Genomic DNA, 7,892 nt, shown 5'->3' with positions numbered 1-7,892 from the left:
CGTAACTAAAATCAAATTCCTCTCATTGCACTTTATCTCTGTCGGTCAATCACGGTAGTATTAATAAAAAGAAACTACTTCATTTTAATAACAGGGGAGTTAGTAGTGTTTGGAGGTTTCATTTGATCCGAATCCATTCGTTAGGAAATAAATTAATACGATGTAAGCCATTACGTTGTTATTTCTTACTTTTCATTCAAAACATGAGTAATTTATTGCATATTAAATTCGAAAGTAGCCTTATAAAAATTGAAAATTCAACCGAATCCATTAAACTCGTACGTCAAATTTTTGAATAAATTTTAAATTTGTCAATTCGAAAGTTTGTTTGCATTATGTCTATTTGTGTTTGAGCATAAATATTTGTTGTCATTATGTATAATTTCAAATCCCGTATTAAGCCATACCTAAAGAAAAATTTTTCCATTTTTTGTAAAATAAATTAGTAATCTTCGTAGTAACTTTCTCTTTTTTCTCTTTCACCTCTAAAAACAATCTGATTGTAACAGACTTAGTGTTTGTGTAAATCTCACTTAACTCTTTAATAACAATATACTTATTGTTTCATTTCAACCTCGTTTAACTACGCTTCCTTGTTGAAACAATGTTGTTAAATATTTATAAAAATTTCTTTCTTACTTCAAAATTTTAAATTATTTTTTTATTATTATCAAAAAATTTGCTTTAATCAACGTGGCACGACTTTAAAATACAATAATGGTATTTGGAAATGTTTTGATTAAATAATTACCTCATAATTTTAATTCACAAAGACACAATGAATTAGACTGAGAGGTGGCAGGAATTTTTAAAACGATCATGGAAACGGTTAGACTCATTTTTATGTGTTGTAGAGTGGTCTGCTGATGTGAATAATTTTGGTCTGCCTGCTCTCAGTGGGTGCAACTTTGAGATATAGCGCATAAAAGAGGCTTTATTGTTGCGAAAAAAAAACGATAACAGAAATGGTTAGTTTTAGTACATATTCAAAGTATGGCGTCTCCTCATGTGAAACGAATTGGTCTGCCTGCTCTCAGTGGGTGCAACTTTGAGATATAGCGCATAAAAGAGGCTTTATTGTTGCGAAAAAAAAACGATAACAGAAATGGTTAGTTTTAGTACATATTCAAAGTATGGCGTCTCCTCATGTGAACCGAATTGGTCTGCCTGCTCTAAGTGGTTGTATTTCAGAGCTATGATGCTCGCAAGATGCTTAATTGTAAAGAAAATTCAAGGTAATGGTAATCAATAAAATAAATCTCAGAGACCGTTAGTACTAGAAAGCTGTAATTTGGTATAAATATACTTATCTATCACGCCAACAAAGTGATAAAATAAAAAAAATAAAAAAACATTTTTTTAGGGTACCTCCCATAGACATAAAATGAGGGTGATTTTTTTTTCTCAACTAACCCTGTATTGTGGGGTATCGTTGGATAGGTCTTTTAAAACCAATGGGGGGTTGCTAAGACGATTTTTCGATTCAGTGATCTGTTTGTGAAATATTCAACTTTAAAGTGAAAACTTTCATCAAAATCGAGCGTCTCCCCCTCTAAAATCTAAACCGTTGGGTGGAAAAATTTGGAAAAATTAAGGATGGTAGTAAGTATATCAAATTTACAAGAAATATTATAACGACTAAGATTGTTTGAGAATTTGTAGTAGTTCAAGAGTTACTAGCAGCCTAAGGTATAAAACATACCTAAACTTGAAAGATTCCGTACACAATACGATATCCTTAGAAAAATATTAAGTACTTGATTTTTTCCTAATGGCTACGGAATCCTTTCTGGGGCGTGTCCGATACGCTCTTGGCCGGTTTTTGTTAATTCAACTTACTTGTATAAGAAGTCTTCTCTAAGAAGTTTGGCTAAGTGCCACTTGCAAGCGCATGAACGACACCGTCGGAGTTGAAGCGTCGTGAAATCAGGAATCGATTACGAAATCCCCATCTTTGTTACCAAAGCTGATTACACTATAATTATAACTGATTGCCGCAGATAGTCGGGCTCTCAGATTATCGCGCTTGGTTATAAGTCACAGCGCCGTCTCAGTTCAAAGTCGTGGAGGTTTAGCCTTCACCTTAGCTCTCCACTCCTGTCGGTTAGCGGCCTCGTTCTCCCACTGAGACGGCACTATGGTGCAACTTTTCATGGTTCTCTTTAGCACGTCCTTATACCTCAAAACTTGTCCGCCATGCTTACGCTTGCCATCCTCAAGTTCTGACCAGAAGACGCGCTTCGTCACCCGCTGCTCTGACATTCGCGTAACGTGGCCGCTCCACCGAAGTGGTCGCCGCATGAGGTTGGACTCAATGCAACCTACCTACATTGGCTCTGCGCAGCACTTCGGTATTCCGCACATGATCAGACCATTTGATCCTTCAAACTTTTCGGAGGCATCTTAGGTGGAAACGGTCTAGCATGCGGATGTGCCTGTGATACGCGGTCCACGCTTCAGCAGAGTGCAATAAGTTAGGAAGGACGATGGACATGTACACAGAGATCTTTGTGACTAGTTTAAGGTCATGCGAACAGAAAACCTTGAAATCCAACTTACCGAATGCTGCAGCTGCAGCTCCGATTCGGCTGTTAATCTCGGCGTCAAGGTCACACACACACGCGCTAGCACACAACCTTGCTTCACCCCACAGGTAACGGGTAAGAAGTTTGATTGTTCACTGTCGAGAGCGACGCAGCACTGCATGTCGTCATGCAGGAGTCGGAGAAGTCTCACAAAGTTTTCTGTGCATCCTATCTTACTGTGTACCACCCATAGAGCTTCTCGAGGGACACTATCAAAGGTTTTCTCGAGATCGACGAAGCAGATGCACATGCGGCGGCTTTGCTCTCTGTTCTTTTCCTGTAATTGCCGCAGTGAGAAAATAGCGCCCAGATTAACAGCCAAATCGGAGCTGCAGCTGCAGCATTATATAAGTTGGATTTCAAGCTCTTCTGTACGCATGACCTTAAACTAGTCATAAAGATCTCTGTGCACATGTCCATGGTCGTTCCTAACTTATTGTACTCTGCTGAAGCGTGGATGGTGTATCGCAGGCACATTCGCATGCTAGACCGTTTCTACCTAAGATGCCTCCGAAAACTTTGAAGGATCAAATGGTCTGATTCGTGTGTGGAATACGGAAGTGCTGCGCAGGGCCAATGTAGGTGGCATTGAGTCCTACCTCATGCGGCGACAACTTCGGTGGTGCGGACACGTAACGCGAATTAGGTCGAATGCCAAACTGAGTCTCAGGCAATATTTTTTCAGAAAGTTCCTTAAGGCGGTTCATTAGGACTCGGGCAAATATTTTCCCAGGGACTTACATCAGAGAAGTACTCCTTTGTTCTTATATAAGACTTTCAAGGCTGATGGGACTCTCTCTTCTCTCCACATCAGCTGAAAGAGCTCCCATACGGCCGTATGCAATTCCTCAACGCCGTTTTTGAGCAGTTCACCCGGTATAAAATCAATTCCGACCGCGCGCTTATTTTGTTGTTGCTTAATACTTAGCAAGAACAACCTTGCTTTGTCTCAGCGGCTAGTCCAGCTTTATGTCAATAGGAAGTTGGGAAATTGAGCGAACGTGTTCCAGGTCAACCGACCTATCTACGTTCAGCAGAGAGTTGAAATGTTCTGCCCATCGCATCAGCACTTCTTCCTTACCTTTAAGAAGGCCTTCGCCACTAACAGGCTTAAGTGGGACTTTTGCAAGTGAAGTCGTGCCGATTAGCTTTTTAATTTCACCATAGAACTTCCCTAGCTGATTAGTATTTGCAAGCCACTGCAAATAGCGAGCTTTGTCTTGCCATCACTTGTCTTTTGTACCCCTGTGCTGCCGTAGAGGACGTCGGTTATCAATCGCCTTTCTAAGGACTCCATCATTCTCATCAATCCAATCCTCGTGTTTTGGTTTTGGACTTTCAGACCTCAATCAGCATCAAGATCGCCATGATCTTATTAGAAAGAGGCAACGCAGCAATCAAGTCATAGTATATTTTCCTTGATCCCGAGATCCGTAAGCCTATCAACGGTTAGAGACGTCGGCTTAGTTCTACCAGATGTACAAGGCAAGGAGGATGGAGGCGGAGACGAAGTTTCGTGACAACAAGCCTATGATCGGTCCAGAAGTGTGCACCACGCATGACACGGGTGATTAGGACTTGGGAAACATCTCTTTGGCGTACGATGGCATAATCTATCAGATGCGTGTTTGGACCTTGGATGCATCCACGTGTTTTAATGCTTGGCGGGAAGTCTGAACATTGCGTTTGTAACTGCAAGATGAAATTGTGCACAGAAATTTAGTAGCAGCTGTCAGTTATCGTTCATTCTGCCTACTCCGTGTCTACCTAGAACATTAGGCCATGCAATAAAGTCCTGTCTGACTCTGGCATTGAAATCACCCAACAGAAGGATCTGCTCCCTGGGTCGTACACTCTCCATACAGTGACTCCACGGAGCTTATCCAACATACAACATGATAACATTAAGGTAGTTGTTGTTATCCAGGTGGAGGCGCAAAGTGATCACGCGGTCCGAGATGTGCACCGGATTCTCTTGTAACTTCTTAATGAGTTGATCCTTGAACCGCAAATCCTACGCCTGACCTTCGCGGCTCGGACGAGGCGAGTCCTTTCCAGAAGAATGTGTACCCGCCACCTTGCTCCACCAGCTCACCCTCATCAGCAAGGTGTGTTTCGCTGAGAGCAGCTACATCGATATTATAGCGAGAGAGTTCCCGAGCTACAATGGCGGTCTTATGCTCTGGGCAGGCGTTGTCATTACGATCAAGAAGAGTTCGCACGTTCCATGCACCAAATCTCATTTGCGATTGATTTATAGTATTATTATTATTTATTTTGATCACGTGTTTTAAGATGCGAAGGCAGCCGCGGTTACACTACACCTTCCGTGTGTTTGGCGTGAGCTTTTTTCAGGACACCTTTTCTAGCCCCTTCCAAGGCTAAGCAAAGAAAGCAGTACCACCCTTAATAGGGCTGCTCTGATGCTCCGGGTGCTGCCGAACCCTCTCAGTCCCCCCAGTGCAGAACGAAGCGACCACGGTGTCATACAACACCCCAGAGCCGCCCACGTGTTGGCCTCAGACAAAGCCCGGTTGCATCAAACCAAAACCTTTCTACTTCAGCCATTCGCCGTGGGACTTTGTTGCTTCTAATATTTGTATAAATGAATACGGACTCCTTAATATGTAATGGTAATTCACCGTTTCACTTGATACCCAGTAGAGGATTACAAAGAAAAATCAAGTAATCGTGAAACCAGGAATCGATTACGAAATCCCCATCTTTGTTACCAAAGCTGATTACATTATATTATATAAGTTTTGAGGTATAAGGACGTGCTAAAGAGAACCATGAAAAGTTGCACCATAGTGCCGTCTCAGTGGGAGAACGAGGCCGCTAACCGACAGGAGTGGAGAGCTAAGGTGAAGGCTAAACCTCCACGACTTTGAACTGAGACGGCGCTGTGACTTATAACCAAGCGCGATAATCTGAGAGCCCGACTATCTGCGGCAATCAGTTATAATTATAGTGTAATCAGCTTTGGTAACAAAGATGGGGATTTCGTAATCGATTCCTGATTTCACGACGCTTCAACTCCGACGGTGTCGTTCATGCGCTTGCAAGTGGCACTTAGCCAAACTTCTTAGAGAAGACTTCTTATACAAGTAAGTTGAATTAACAAAAACCGGCCAAGAGCGTATCGGTCACGCCCCAGAAAGGATTCCGTAGCCATTAGGAAAAAATCAAGTACGTGTACGGAATCTTCCAAGTTTAGGTATGTTTTATACCTTAGGCTGCTAGTAACTCTTGAACTACTACAAATTCTCAAACAATCTTAGTCGTTATAATATTTCTTGTAAATTTGATATACTTACTACCATCCTTAATTTTTCCAAATTTTTCCACCCAACGGTTTAGATTTTAGAGGGGGGAGACGCTCGATTTTGATGAAAGTTTTCACTTTAAAGTTGAATATTTCACAAACAGATCACTGAATCGAAAAATCGTCTTAGCAACCCCCATTGGTTTTAAAAGACCTATCCAACGATACCCCACAATACAGGGTTAGTTGAGAAAAAAAAATCACCCTCATTTTATGTCTATGGGAGGTACCCTAAAAAAATGTTTTTTTATTTTTTTATTTTATCACTTTGTTGGCGTGATAGATAAGTATATTTATACCAAATTACAGCTTTCTAGTACTAACGGTCTCTGAGATTTATTTTATTGATTACCATTACCTTGAATTTTCTTTACAATTAAGCATCTTGCGAGCATCATAGCTCTGAAATACAACCACTTAGAGCAGGCAGACCAATTCGGTTCACATGAGGAGACGCCATACTTTGAATATGTACTAAAACTAACCATTTCTGTTATCGTTTTTTTTTCGCAACAATAAAGCCTCTTTTATGCGCTATATCTCAAAGTTGCACCCACTGAGAGCAGGCAGACCAATTCGTTTCACATGAGGAGACGCCATACTTTGAATATGTACTAAAACTAACCATTTCTGTTATCGTTTTTTTTTCGCAACAATAAAGCCTCTTTTATGCGCTATATCTCAAAGTTGCACCCACTGAGAGCAGGCAGACCAAAATTATTCACATCAGCAGACCACTCTACAACACATAAAAATGAGTCTAACCGTTTCCATGATCGTTTTAAAAATTCCTGCCACCTCTTAGACTATAACACTTCCCCAATTAACGATTTCGACAACTTAAATGTTGAGCGATATAACATTTATAACCAACAGAGAGCAAGGTTGCATTTGATCGTAATCCGACCTAGCTGCTACAAGGTTATTTTTTGTTGTTCCTAAATGAACAAGAACAAATTACACGGCACGAAATAGTCAGTCGTTGTTCCTTACACTTTGAGAGCAGATTGTTGAATCGTTGTTATGTTTCTTGGGAATTTAAACTTCCATCAACTGCCCATTGTTGTCGACAGCTAAAATAATTTTGGTGATTGTTTAGTTTTTAATTTGTCGACTTGATCGCAGAATCGTGCTTGGTTTTATGTTGTTCATAGGCTATGCACTCTTTTTTGCGTTTTTCTAATTTAGTATAGGTACGTATTTGCAGCCCCGGCCATCTTTCTGCTCTTTCAAAGAAAACATAAAGTTTGACGACCCCAAGTCTTTCCTATACATTGATGATGTCATCCATGCCACTTTCGGCTACGGCAAAGAAGTATGATGAATCGCTCCAATGTAGCTAAAGCCTAGTTGCCTAAAAAAATTATACCTACAAAGGACACACATTGCATGGCTCGCACTTTATGTCTACATGAAAGACAATACATCTTATTCCTTGAGAACCATTTCATTTGCTCATAGGGATAAGACAGAAATAGCGAAATTACCGTTGTTTATCATTTAGATACGCACGCGTAATAATATCCCAGAAGTACGAGTACCCTGAGTCCAAATAACTGTCAGCTATTGCACATATCCCTAAGTATCCATTCCCCGTAATAGATAAAGCAATCACTGCTACTTATTTGCTGACGTTTCTTCAAATCACCCTCATAAACTAAATCGCTTGAACCTACCCCCGGTGTAGGAAGCTAAAAGTTTCATATCATCCATTAAATCTTGAGCCTCGATGATGTCTATGTTGCTACTGAAACGATTTCGCTGCGAACGTTTTGACGGCCCTTGTATAACTGGCGGAGATCTTAGATAGACGTTGGAGTAGACAAAATGGCTCAATTTGTCTTCTAAGTCGTAAGTGGCTCCATGATTTAGAACCGCGGCCCACTCGCGGCACGGTAGGAAGCCACTAAATCTCAGGAATGGTCTAGAATGGCAAGATCAGGTGAATTAGTGTGATTCTTGAGTTTTCAACGAAGCGGTAG

At 40.9% G+C, this 7,892-nt stretch overlaps 1 pseudogene; it reads right to left on the bottom strand.

Annotated features, from left to right (window-relative positions):
• Positions 1 to 3,112: 3,112 nt before the first annotated feature.
• On the bottom strand, positions 3,113 to 3,928 carry LOC141438084 (uncharacterized; annotated as a pseudogene).
• Positions 3,929 to 7,892: the final 3,964 nt, after the last annotated feature.

Source organism: Choristoneura fumiferana, chromosome 18 (genome assembly GCF_025370935.1).
Source record: "Choristoneura fumiferana chromosome 18, NRCan_CFum_1, whole genome shotgun sequence".
Taxonomy (NCBI): domain Eukaryota; kingdom Metazoa; phylum Arthropoda; class Insecta; order Lepidoptera; family Tortricidae; genus Choristoneura; species Choristoneura fumiferana.
This window is presented reverse-complemented; position numbering and strand designations above follow the sequence as displayed.